Here is a 12,463-nt window from a genome sequence, read left to right on the forward strand (position 1 = left end):
CAACTCGAGCTATGTAACGCTAAAAAGCTGTACTCCAAAAAAAAAGATGAAGTATGAAAAAGAGAGAAGTAAGTCGACGCATTGAATATTCATAGATCATAGTTAACGGATGATTAAGATGACAGTCTCTGGAGCTAGTAGTCGAGTAGATATACAGCAAGTAGCAGCTACTTCTACTAGTAGTACGTACGGTACACGAGAGTACGTACACGTACAGCATCAGTACACGGCTCCTTTGAAAAAAATTCAAACATCGTAATTATATCTTTGACTCGAGTGTGTAGTGGCTTTTCCTTTTTCATCATTGCGCAGCGTACGTACGTATACGTATACAGATCTGCACGTTCAGTACACAGCTGCACATGATGCGTGCTTGAATTGCGAAAGATACCTTTCGCGCGTCAAAGACAAAGCTCGAGCTTTCGCGCAAGCTCATGACTACTGCTCTGACGCAGAGAGAAAAGAGAGAAAAAAGATGTGCAGAGCTTCGTTACGTCTTTTGTTTTCCTCCTACTTTTCTTTATACGTAAAGCTTACGTGTGTTATGTATATTTCTATCTGTGTAAGCACATAAAAGCGTCATTGCATCTTCGTCGAGACGTTTATATATATATACGTGCACGTGCACGCGCTCACGCTAATTTTTCGAGGAAAATAAAGTTTGTGCAGAAAAAAATAAATAAAACGACATTTGAATTTTCCTTCTTCTGAACGTAGAACACTTTAAAATTGTGCAAGCTGCCGTCGCGTGTATTGCATTATCGGCAAATGAAAGAAATTTCATTTATCTAGGCAGCAGCACCTCGAAAGTAGTAGTCAGGCCGGGCGTTTGTGCGATAGTGCGAGAGAGAGGAAGAGTGAACTTTTCTCGGCTAAATGCCAATGCAACTGCTGCCGCTGCCGCCATTGCTACCGAGGATGACGAAGACGTCGGCCGTCGACGCTTATGTATATATAATAATAATAATAATATCGAACGTTGTGCACCTCTCGCTCGCTCTTCGTTTTATTAGATCTCTGTTGTATGTGTGTGTGTGTGTGTGTGTGTGTGTGTCGGCACAAGTACATGCCTTTATCTTTCCATATAGTCTCGCTGCTCCGTCTTCGTCCTCGTCGGTTCTCCTTTTTCTCTCTACCTCGAGCCTTATATGCTGCGCGCCTTTGGCTTTTTCGTTTTGTCGCCCTTCAATACTGCACGTTATATATATTTTGCTCCGGTGTACATAGATATGACGGTGTACGTACACACACTCGAGAGAAACGAAACTCAAGAGTTGTACAACCGTACAGTTATACTTATAACGCGCGCATGAGGTAGAGGTACTTGATAAAGTGTCTTTCTCATATTTCTATCTGTGATTCTCGAGCACGTGAAAATCCGCCGCTGTGCACACTGGATTTCGCGTACCTATATATATATACATGCTCGAACTTTTCTTCTTCCGCCGCGCGCGCGCTCCCTTTTATTTTCTTTGTACTGCTGCTGCTGCTATTGCAGTTGTATATACGCTTTGCTACATCTCTCTCTCTCTCTCTCTCTGCATCCCTGTATATATCGCGGCAGTGGCGGCGGCGAGTGAAAGAGAAAAAAAAGGGCGTTCAACCGCAGAGATAGTCTCCTAGCCGTGGTCCTGACCCTTGTGTGGCGCAGAGAGAGAGAGAGAGAGAGAGCCACACGCTCGCTTCTCGGCTCGCGCGCGTCTTTGTCCAAACATCAATTGGATTCCAATGCAGAGGTAGTATGGTATACAGGGTAGATACATACGCGCTGCCATCGAAGTAAAGCTGCACACGACTTAATTCCCATCAGTCCTCTCTCTCTCTCTCTCTCTCTCTCTCTCTCTCTTCCTACAGCTCGATTTTCTATTTCTGCTACAGAGATAGATAGATTCGCTTCTGTCCGTGTGCTGCAGCCCGCATTGTGGAGTGACTATTATTTCGGTCGCGGAGTAATACAAAAAGAAACAAAAAGAAGAAATAAAAGTGGGGGGAGAAGGAGGACTAGGAGCACACACATACGTGGTACTACGTGTATGCAGGGCATGTGTGAATCGAAAACAATTTGCTCAAACGACGGCAATCCCGGGGCAAACTCACTAGAGGGATAATTGGAATTCTGACCAAAGGGCAGCAGGCTAGGCAGGCCAGGCAGGCCAGGCAGGCCGTGGCTAGGGTGGCGGGGGCGGCGACAATGCGGGGGATAAAGAAGAATATACGTACGAGAATATAGGACTGCGAGTTAGCTCGCAATGTCCCCGCCGCCGTTGTTGCGAGCCCGAAGAGCGAGAGACTACGAGCAAAAAAATGCAATTTATTGCGCTTGGGGCCCGAGTATACAGTGTATGTACAGAGTGCAAGAGCTTTATTATATCGTCGTCGCTGTTGCTACTGCTGCTGCTGATGCTGATGCTGAGCGATGAAAAGCTCTGCGACGAGAGGTTTAAAGTATAAAAATAATCGAGTAGAGGCGAGAGAGAAGCCGTGAAGTGTATTATAGATAGAAAGAGAGAAAGAAAGGAAAAATGAGAAGTTGCGCGTCGCGAATTGGATGGTACACGAGCGCACGACAATTAATATATGCAATAAACGGCTTGGCCTTGGCTGGCTACGATAATACATCAAGATGTAAATATTAATAAAGTAACTGCGGCGACAACGACGAGAGAGAGAGAAGCGTGAGCAGCGGCAAAAAGAATTATGCGAAACGAAGAAAGAAAGCAGCGATGGTGTACTATATAGCATCGGAGCGCCATACATAACGCGGCGGTAACTTGAGTGTGGCGCACGGCGCGGGAGGGAGGGTAGGTAGTATATATACGCGCGTGTACGAAGAGCCGCACCGCGTGCGTGGAAAGAAAAGGAGAGAGATAGAGAAAAAAGAGCGAAAGAGAGAGAGAGAGAGGAAGAAAGAAAGAAAGAAAGAAAGGCATATACCGGTGTGATGCTGCCGCTACTGCGCGGAAAGAAGAAAGGGCTGCTCTGGCTGCGGGGAGTTTTAATTTACAATAGACCGGGACAGGCTACGACGCCGACGTAGGTAGGTAGGTAGCAGCGAGCGCGAGGAGGCACAGCGCGCGGAGGGAGACAAGTGAAAAATCACTGTGTGCACGTCCATAGGCTACCACCACCATCACCAGTAAGAGAGAGAGAGAGAGAGAGAGAGTGAGGGTGTCGCGCGCGACAACGACGACATTTCTGCATTACGAACCTTTATGAGCGTGAAACCGCGTTGTTAGCGTCGTCACCGGCACCGACGTAGCACATCGCACCTATAATATACCCGCGTACAGTGTCGCGAGAGAGCGTATCATGGCTTCTTTTCTCTCGTTCTCGCTGCTCGCTCTCCCTATCCCTCTCTCATTCGATTCTTCACAATTTTGCTGCTGTGCTGCAGCGCACGTATATATATACAACGCACACGCACCGCCACCACTACCTCCAAGCGCTTATTATTTTATTTTCCAAGAAGACGCGTGTCGCGCGCCCTGTGAGTATATGCCCGATGTACATATTATGCGCGTTAAGTATGTGCTGTGCCGTATTACGTTATGTACGAATGCGCGACGATTAACAATGAGAGCCCGGCTCATATTTATACTTGTATGGCTGTGCCTTTCTTGTTAGCGAGTTATTCATTTTTTGTGCGTATACTTCTTTAACGTGTACTTATATTATGCGCTGGGGCATATAATGTAATGCGCGCCACGTGTCCGTCTCCCCTCTTTATTTTTTTTCCTTCTTCTTCGTCTTCTTACAATTGTCTCGAGACTCGATCGTAAATCCTATGGTCTTTTTGTGCCGCGGCGGACATGTAAATAGCGCAGCGCAGCCTCCCTTCAGCCCCCCGCGACGCTCCTTGTATCGATAATAAGTTTATCTCGAATGATATATTATAAGCAACTTGTAGCACGTACAGTCACGCACCGCAAGAAACAGTATCGGCGATACTGCGATTATATAAAGCAGTGCCGACATATATCCAGTCGAGGTGTATTAGGCTATTCGCGAGCGCAAAACAATCGCCGCCTCGCCGCGCATATAATATATAGACGCTCCCCGGCTCTTCTCTCGTGCAGCACCCACCCAAGCATATATATATAGTAAGCGCATATAACATGCAGCATGACATATAATGCTTTTAATCCTACATCTAGTAGCCCGCCCCGGCCGGGCTAATAAATTGCGCCTGCGATGCAATTTCCGCCTCTCTCTCTCTCCCGCGCGGTGCGTGAATGAAATTTCGCTTTCGACCCACTTCGCAAGCTCGAGCGCAGGCAGCAGCAAGAGAGAAAGAGGGAGAGAGACATATATTCTATTACGGGGCCACACCGCCATACCGGGAGCTGCAAGCCGTGCAGTCCATTGCAATGTCGTCGTCGTCGTCGTTCATTCGTTTTCTGACTGTGCTGCTCGAGCGCTTATATATAGATATTAAAACGCACCTAGGTTTATAGCACCCCCTCTGCTAATTGGACTATTTTCTCTTCCTACATAAATTTTTTTCATTTTTTTTTATTTTCACTGTACCCTCTTTTTCGCGTGCACCTCTCGCTTTTTGCTCGCGCAACTACTACTCGCTGCTGCTGCTGCTGCTGCTCGTCCATTTAATTATTATAGCTATCTCAATTAATGCTTCGCTATACACTCTTGCGCCTTTGATTTGGCCCGTGCGATACTCTATGTATATGTTGGAGATGCAAACTCGTCGACAAATAAAACGAGAGCAAAAGAGTTAGAGAGCAAGGAAAATATATGGCGTATTTATTTATTCGCCGAGGCGGATGCGATACATTTATACATAGAAAGAAAAAGAGAGAAGAGAGCAGCAGCAGCAGCAGCAGTGCAAAGGGTGAAAAAGCAAAAGCGAAAATGAAAAAAAGGAGAGCCGGAAGAAGACGAAAAAGAAGAAGAAGAAGGAGGCCGATCGAGATGCAATATACATATATAGAGAGCCAAGAGTTCGGGTTCTGCGGCAGAGATATGTGTGTCTGGGCGAGAGAGAAAAGCGTCTTTACGTATAATAGACATCACACACACATACATTATACATGCATACAGATAGCTAGCGGCGGCGGTATATACATACGGGGGATGCTGCTGCTGCTGTTGCATGCAGCGGCGTGAAATCCGATGATTTCATCGCTGGCGAACCGATAAAAGCGCGTTCGCTTCGTCTGCTAAGGATAATCTCGGCTCTGTTTGCCGACCGACCTACCGAGAGAGAAGCTTCTCTGCCGAGGCGCACTCCTTTATACACAGACATAGACATGCGGTACGAGCATTGAACACTGCACCGCTGTAACGCGGAGAATATTTATGCTAAAAATGAGGGAAGCGATCGAGCTGCTACTGCTGCCGCTGCTGCTCTGTATACATTTCAAAGTGAGAATATAAAAATCATCGCCGGATAATGCAAAAAAAAAGAAGAAGAAGAGCTGATTTCAATGAGCGATATTTTTTGTACCCTCTCGAATGCTTCGCAAGTCGAGAATGATCGAATCTATTCGCGAGCGCGAGTGTCTGCAAAAGTGAAACGTTTGACGCGATCATGCGTGAATAGTGCGCGAGTGCTGTTTTCCATCACAAAAGGCTAATTTTACCAGATCGAGTCGCAGTTTCGTACGAATGCTACGAGATGGAAATACTTAGACACTGTGTGATCGAAATTGCCTACCATATATGCGGTTGTTGCAAACGTCGAATTCTAGCTTGAAAATATCTAGAGAGAGAACCGTATTAATACGTTATTGCGTATTAAACTGAAGACATATATTTACGTTTGTGGCTATAATAATAATATATTATAGAAGGAAATAAACAGTGCAGTATATATGAAAATCAGGCGCATTGCTATTCGTTCGATATATCATAAATCGAAAGCACGTGCGTAAATACACTACTCAGCGTATAGATAGGCGCGGGTGTATATCATATGTGAATGATTTTATAAAGGATAATTAAAAATCGAGGCTAATATCGCGTTTGACATTTTTGTCATTTAAATGGTATAATTTTTGTAAGTAATGTGTAAAATATATTATTTTTACTCGATAAAATACATTTTTAGCTTAGGTAATTTTTAGGAATTTTCATTGTATACTCGAACTCGAGGTTCAGCCGAGAATCCAGAATGTACAAAGAGAAAACAAAGCGACGAAGGATGATAATAACTACTTATCGAGGTGATCTTCGGTAGAGGGGGAAAGTTTCACCAGCGAGCCGGGTCACCTCGCTAATATAGCGAACTAATACTTTGCTTGAGTTTCAGGACGATCAAGTGTTTACAAATTATTTCTGTACAAGAGTATAACCCTGCACTTGATATCGAGATACAGTGTTAACTTTTTGAGGCGTTTAACCTCAAATATTTTCTCAGTGCGTATCGAAAAGATAAACAGTGAATTACTATAATCGAGGAAGTGATGGAAGGCCACAGTGACTTGATTAGGTAAAATTTGTTGCATAGTATACTGCCATTATAATTTTTTGAGCGATTCCTTGTAAAACACGATTATTCTTTAGGGTTAAGGAAGAACTGAGCGATACTTGGACTAAAACGGGGGAAGATCATGTTTTCAATTCGATGGGCTCTTGCAAAGCCGAGAAATCAGAGGTATTGCCATTTCATGAAGTATCTGTGAGTCCAATGATTTAAATTATGTAATTTTAAATTACTCGTAGTAACTAACAGACCATTTTCATTTCAGGCAAAACCCGCAAATGAGGCTGAAAAGTTACAAAAAAATTTAGATGAAAAAATATACATAGAACTGGACTGCAAAAATCTTAAACCTGAACTGACGTATCCCTCGACAAACATTTGCAAATCTGACGTTAACATTTTTAGACCAATTGTAAAAAAAGAAAATGAAAATCGGACAGATTACCTCGGAAAAAGCATAGTAATTTTTATAAAAAAAAGGGTTTAATTTTGAGAAAAATTGTCCTTTTCAAGTTAATTATCAATCGAAGTGTGAAAAATATAAGAAAATGGAAATAACTAGAATAACATCACAAATCGATCGAAAAAGACGTAACTATACAACACCCACGAGAATAAGACTAGATGAATGTGAGATTTGTCACAAATCATTTGTCTATCAGAAAGATCTCAGAAGGCACATTAGAATAGTACATATTCGTAACAAGCCCTTCGAGTGTGAGATTTGTAATAAATCATCTGCATACAAGGGTGACCTTAAGAAACATATAAATTCAGTACATTATCAGAACAAACCTTTTGAATGTGATATTTGCCACAAATCATTTGGGTACAAAGGTAATCTCAAAAATCACAAAAATGCAGTACATGATTTTAGCAAACCCTTCGAATGTGAGATTTGTCATAAATCATTTGGACAAAAATGTGTTCTCAAAGTTCAGATAAATACAATGCATCATCGGAGCCAACCATTCGAGTGTGATATTTGCCACAAATTATTTGGATTTAAAGTGAACTTCAAAACTCACATAAATTGAGTTCATGATCGTAACGAACCCTTCAAGTGCGAAATTTGCCACAAATCATTTGTGTACAAGAGTAATCTCAATAACCACACAACAACAGTACATGATCTTATAAAATCCTTTCAGTGTAATATTTGTCACAAATCATTCGGAATAAAAGGTCATTTCAAAAGACACATAAATGCAGTACATGATCGGATCAAACCCTTTGAATGTGAAATTTGTCACAAATCATTTGGATACAAGGGTGATCTCAATAAACACACAACAGTACATGATCGTAAAAAGCCCTTTAAACGTAAGATTCGTCACAAGTCATAAAGGCGCAAAGTAATCTAAACACTAGAGACTAGAGGCACGTAGACCGAATAAATTGGCATTTACATGAGTATAGTTTGAAAATTTATGACATAAATATTTTCAATTTCTCTAAAATAACTTTAAATTAGAACTTAAATTATAATTTTAAATTATATTTTGTTATAAATTTGGTCATGACTATGAATTTGTCATTCTTCTAATGCGCTATCTAATGTACATGATATATTAAATAAAAAGTTTTGAACGAATTTTTGGTTCTAACATTTTTAATTTTTCAAAATCTAGTTCAAATCTCGAAATTCCGACAGTGGTATGAAGAATTCTTTAAAAAAAAACTCCATTTTTTCTCTATTCGACAATTCTCCAGTATAAAATAATTTAGTTCGCGTATTAAAAGTCAAACATTCAGTAAAAATTATACTATTTAAATGTTATTTTTTTCGATCATTAATGGATCTTCCTTTATGTATTCAATGTCCCAAACTCAAAAATAGTCACAGAAAAGTTTTTTTAATGTTTCCAGCAATGTCAAAAGGCCGAATAATTAGTCCTACTAATGGTAAACCGCGATATTTCATCTTTTGAAAAAAATAGTTCTAGTCAAAAGATTCAATCGCGATTTTAACCCCGAATCCCGTACAACTTCTCATATATATTCCGCGAGTCGCTTATGTACACACACACACACATCGCGAGCCACTGTGATAAAGCTCTCACAGTGCTGCGTTCGGACAATCGCAAGCTCTCCATCTCTCTTTCATTTTATATTATATACAAGCGCGCGCGTATACACACATGTTTAATGTATGCGATGAAAAGCCAAGAGTGAGCTAGGCTAGGCGCTGCTGCGTATATACAGGCCCACGCCTACCCCTCCGATAAATACATTATGTATGAAGACAACGTAGGAATTGCACAATATTACCCTCCGTGCGCGCGTTTATATAGGCGATGACGACAAGAGCAGCAGCAGCAGGCAGTAGTCTCGTCGACTCATCGTTATTCCGGCAAGAAACTCGCCCAGCACGGCCGGGGGACCCTTTTCGGCTCGGGATGCAGTGTGTACGTACTGCACACATATAGCTATATAGAGTAGTATAACAATCAGTGCAGCGCCCAGTAGATATAGCGCAGCTTCTGGCATCGCTGCAATTTTCGCACACGAGCTGCTGCTGCTGCCTTCTATACTGGCCAAAAGACCAAACTTTTGCTCTTTCTCTCTCTCTCTCTCTTGCTCGCTTTCTCGTATGTGATCCGTATATTTATAAGCGAATCGGACAGTCTGGGCTTTTCTTCTCCGCCACCCGTGCATTAAGAGAGAGCGAGAGCACATAACACGAGCTGCTGCCCAGTAAAGCTCGCTCGAGCTCGCTCGGTCTGCCCTGCCTCTCGGACGATATGGACAATCTGCTGATTGCGTGGGAGTATGTGCTGTATACGTATATATACATGAAGGTTTCACAAACACCAACAGCTCGCTGCATCACGTATGCACCATGCGGCAATATTTGTACGTGTAGTTTAATCAACAATTATACCACGTGTGCGTCGCACCGGTTATAAAGTGCCTCCTGAATTTCATCGCGCTCGACTTGTTGGTCGCGCAGTTATGCTGCTGTATATTTCGAGCGAGTTAGAGAACATTCGATGCTGCTGCGCGTATAGTACGACACACACACACACACAGACGCACGCATGACCGCGTCGCACGCTCTTGAAATTTATTTATATGCGTCGACGACGACGACGACGACCGGTCGACTGTCAAATCGACTGGAACAAAGGATTTATCGTGTCTCTGTTTTTCATGTAAGGTGATGCATCTGTATATTATCGTTATAAATTTCATTTGTTAGTTGAAAATTGTTCAAATTCGTGTTTCGAATTTTAAGGTCTGACCCTTCAGAGAAAACTATAGCGTTTAAGCGCGCAATCTGCTCCAACTCCGAGTTCAATCAATTAGTTTGTTGCTAGTTCAATTAGCCATGCTTGAAAATTCCTGTAATAACCTTATAATGCAACGAACGAAATTACTAAATTATGCATTCTACAAGCCCCTATAAACTAAACAATATCAAAATAAAAATAATGAATTTGTGATGTAACAGTGTATGAACGCGCGACATGCTGCTGCACGGTGAGTGAGAAAATTGAATTTTCATTCGAAAGTATTTAAAAGTTAGCTCTCTAGTGTTTGTAGCGCGGGGTAAACAAAACAAAAAATAGCAAGAATAGTTATTCCGTCGAGTTCGAATGCAATTCAGGTAAAACTCTGTAACACTACCGAAAACACTCCAATCAACTTTTCAAAGTACTTTCAAGCCCGAAATCCCCAACTTTATCTCACTTACACTTTACAAGTCACTTAGCGCGCTCATAGCCCACTGTGTTTTAGCTCGAATTCCTCATTTTAAGCTATAATTTGTAGCCTTAGCTTTGAAATACTTTTTGTATTCTTGCTTGTGTCAAGTTTAAACAAATTTGTAATTATTCAAATAATCAAGATGATTGACTAACTAACCTGTGACTTGATTCCCATCGGTAATTAAATTTTTTCAATTATGACTCGATACAAGTATTAACATAACTTTTATAGTAATTAGATATTGATAATAAGTATTTCAGTAACAGCAATATTCATCAAGAGTTCCTCCAATAAGGAAGTAGGCAAAACTTTTTATTACAAATCTTATCTCGAGTCACAATTAAGACATAAAATTGAATTAATTGAAGTGTTATTTAACTACACTATTTCAAATTAAACATTCGCGCAAGCTCGCCCGCCTACATATACTGCGTACGTATGTAGCAACGACGCCTGAGCAGTTGGAGTAGCTGCCTACCTATACATGCATATAATAATGAAAGGCTGCAGCTACTGCTACAACGAAGACGACGACGACGATGCCCTGCAGTGCTACTAGGTAGGTAGTACACATACGAATACGAGCTCTTCGCGCTCCAGAGCCGCGAGCGCATGAGCCAATTAATGCCCTCGTATATAGTTGATGATACATACAAATGTAACAACAGTTGTCGTTGCAGCTACAGCACAAGTTTGTGAGTGCGTGACTCAATTCGAGTCTATCGCGCATAGATTACAAAGGGGAGTTTGATTCGACGTCGTATATCGTATATTCGTGTACATTATTTACATGGTGTAAAAATACGCAGCGGATAGACAAGTTACGCGTACACTTGGTTTTTTGTCTTATTGCCCGAGACTCTTTACTACTAATCCGACCCGTTGCATTGTGAAGGCGTCTTTTTTCATGCGTATACAGCTTTTCGCTCGAATTTAACACGCACAGGCAGGCACAAACTGCATACAATCTCTACTTTTTTAATGACTTTTCGATTCTTTTCCGTTTTTGAATATATATAATGGATCGCAAAACGCGAAAGAGAGATAGAGAAGCAAGCGAGGCGCATTGTACGCACGCATTTAAAACAAAGCTCGACTGCGCAGCGCTGCCTATTGCCTGTATCCGTATAGCGGCGCAAAAGGGCTTTATTCGCAATATGCGCCTGGCGCTCGCTGCTTGTTTGACGCTCAGTCGCGAGCGAGCCGAGCGCCACGGAACTGTTGTGTGCATTTTTACGCATAATTGGAGTTCGGGCTAGCCGCCCACGCCACCACCACCACTGTTACGCATATAATACCGTGTCGTTACCCTTCGCTATAATGTATAGGGACGAAAAAAGGGTTGAACAGGGTGCGGTGCGGTGCACGTCGGTGCAAATAATGATCTCGAGCAGTGAGTGCAGCCACACCGAATTTCCTGCCAAATTTTTCCTTTATAGCTGTTGTCTGTTGCAACGTATAATAATCGTAAATGCGATGCACCGCGATGCTCTTCTCCTTCCTCCTCCCCCAGTCTGTGTTATTGTTTTGAATTTGATTCCGGGTATTTTTCTTTTTGTTTACAGCCATATAATATACGACTGCACATTTAGCGGTTGATTAAGCGCGAATTATTTTTTAATTTTTTTCTCTGAATCAAAAATGAGAAAGAGAGAGAGAGAGAGAGAGAGAAGAAACTACATCGGAACAGCGATTCATAAATTTCTTATTATCCACACCGAGATACAATGTAATCGCTGCTTATTCGGGTAAAATACGTCCGAATCACCCGATAAACGCTTTATGAATTCATCGGAAATTCCGACGCATACACTGCACAACGCAACGCCGCGTATCTATCTATCAAACTCTCGGCGCGGCGGCGGCAGTGAAATTGTGTGACGTGCTCTCGCGCAATCGTTGTGTCCGTGTCTACTCATTACTAAAAGAAATAGACATATTACACTACAAATGGAATTAAACCTCTCTCTCTCTCTCTCTCTCTCTCTCTCTCTCTCTCTCTCTCTCTCTCGTCTATGTATCGACGTCAGGCTCAACGAGTAGGCTTATTAGGAATACGTATTTATGTGTCTGTGTGCGTATAATGAAGGAGTCCTTGAATCAACATCAATCGCGTGTATAACGAAGTAAATATTCAAGGAGTGCGGAAATCAACATGCATGCCATTGTACGCTACACGCACACACACACACGTTGTACGTGTACGCAATGAAATTATCTAATCGATCGACAGGCTCACGAGCGCGAATCGACTCTGCGCTGACATGACTGAATACGAGACACGCATGCGATTACCGCTACTTTTCGCAG

General features: G+C 42.1%; 1 protein-coding gene across 3 annotated transcripts in view; it reads right to left on the reverse strand.

Moving 5' to 3' along the window:
* LOC106652123 (slo-interacting protein 1) overlaps positions 1–12,463 on the reverse strand; it is a 112,956-nt gene that overhangs the window by 94,166 nt on the left and 6,327 nt on the right. The gene's annotated exons all lie outside the window — the stretch shown is intronic.

Source organism: Trichogramma pretiosum, unplaced genomic scaffold (genome assembly GCF_000599845.2).
Source record: "Trichogramma pretiosum strain Unisexual culture from Peru unplaced genomic scaffold, Tpre_2.0 scaffold13, whole genome shotgun sequence".
In the NCBI taxonomy this organism is placed as follows: domain Eukaryota; kingdom Metazoa; phylum Arthropoda; class Insecta; order Hymenoptera; family Trichogrammatidae; genus Trichogramma; species Trichogramma pretiosum.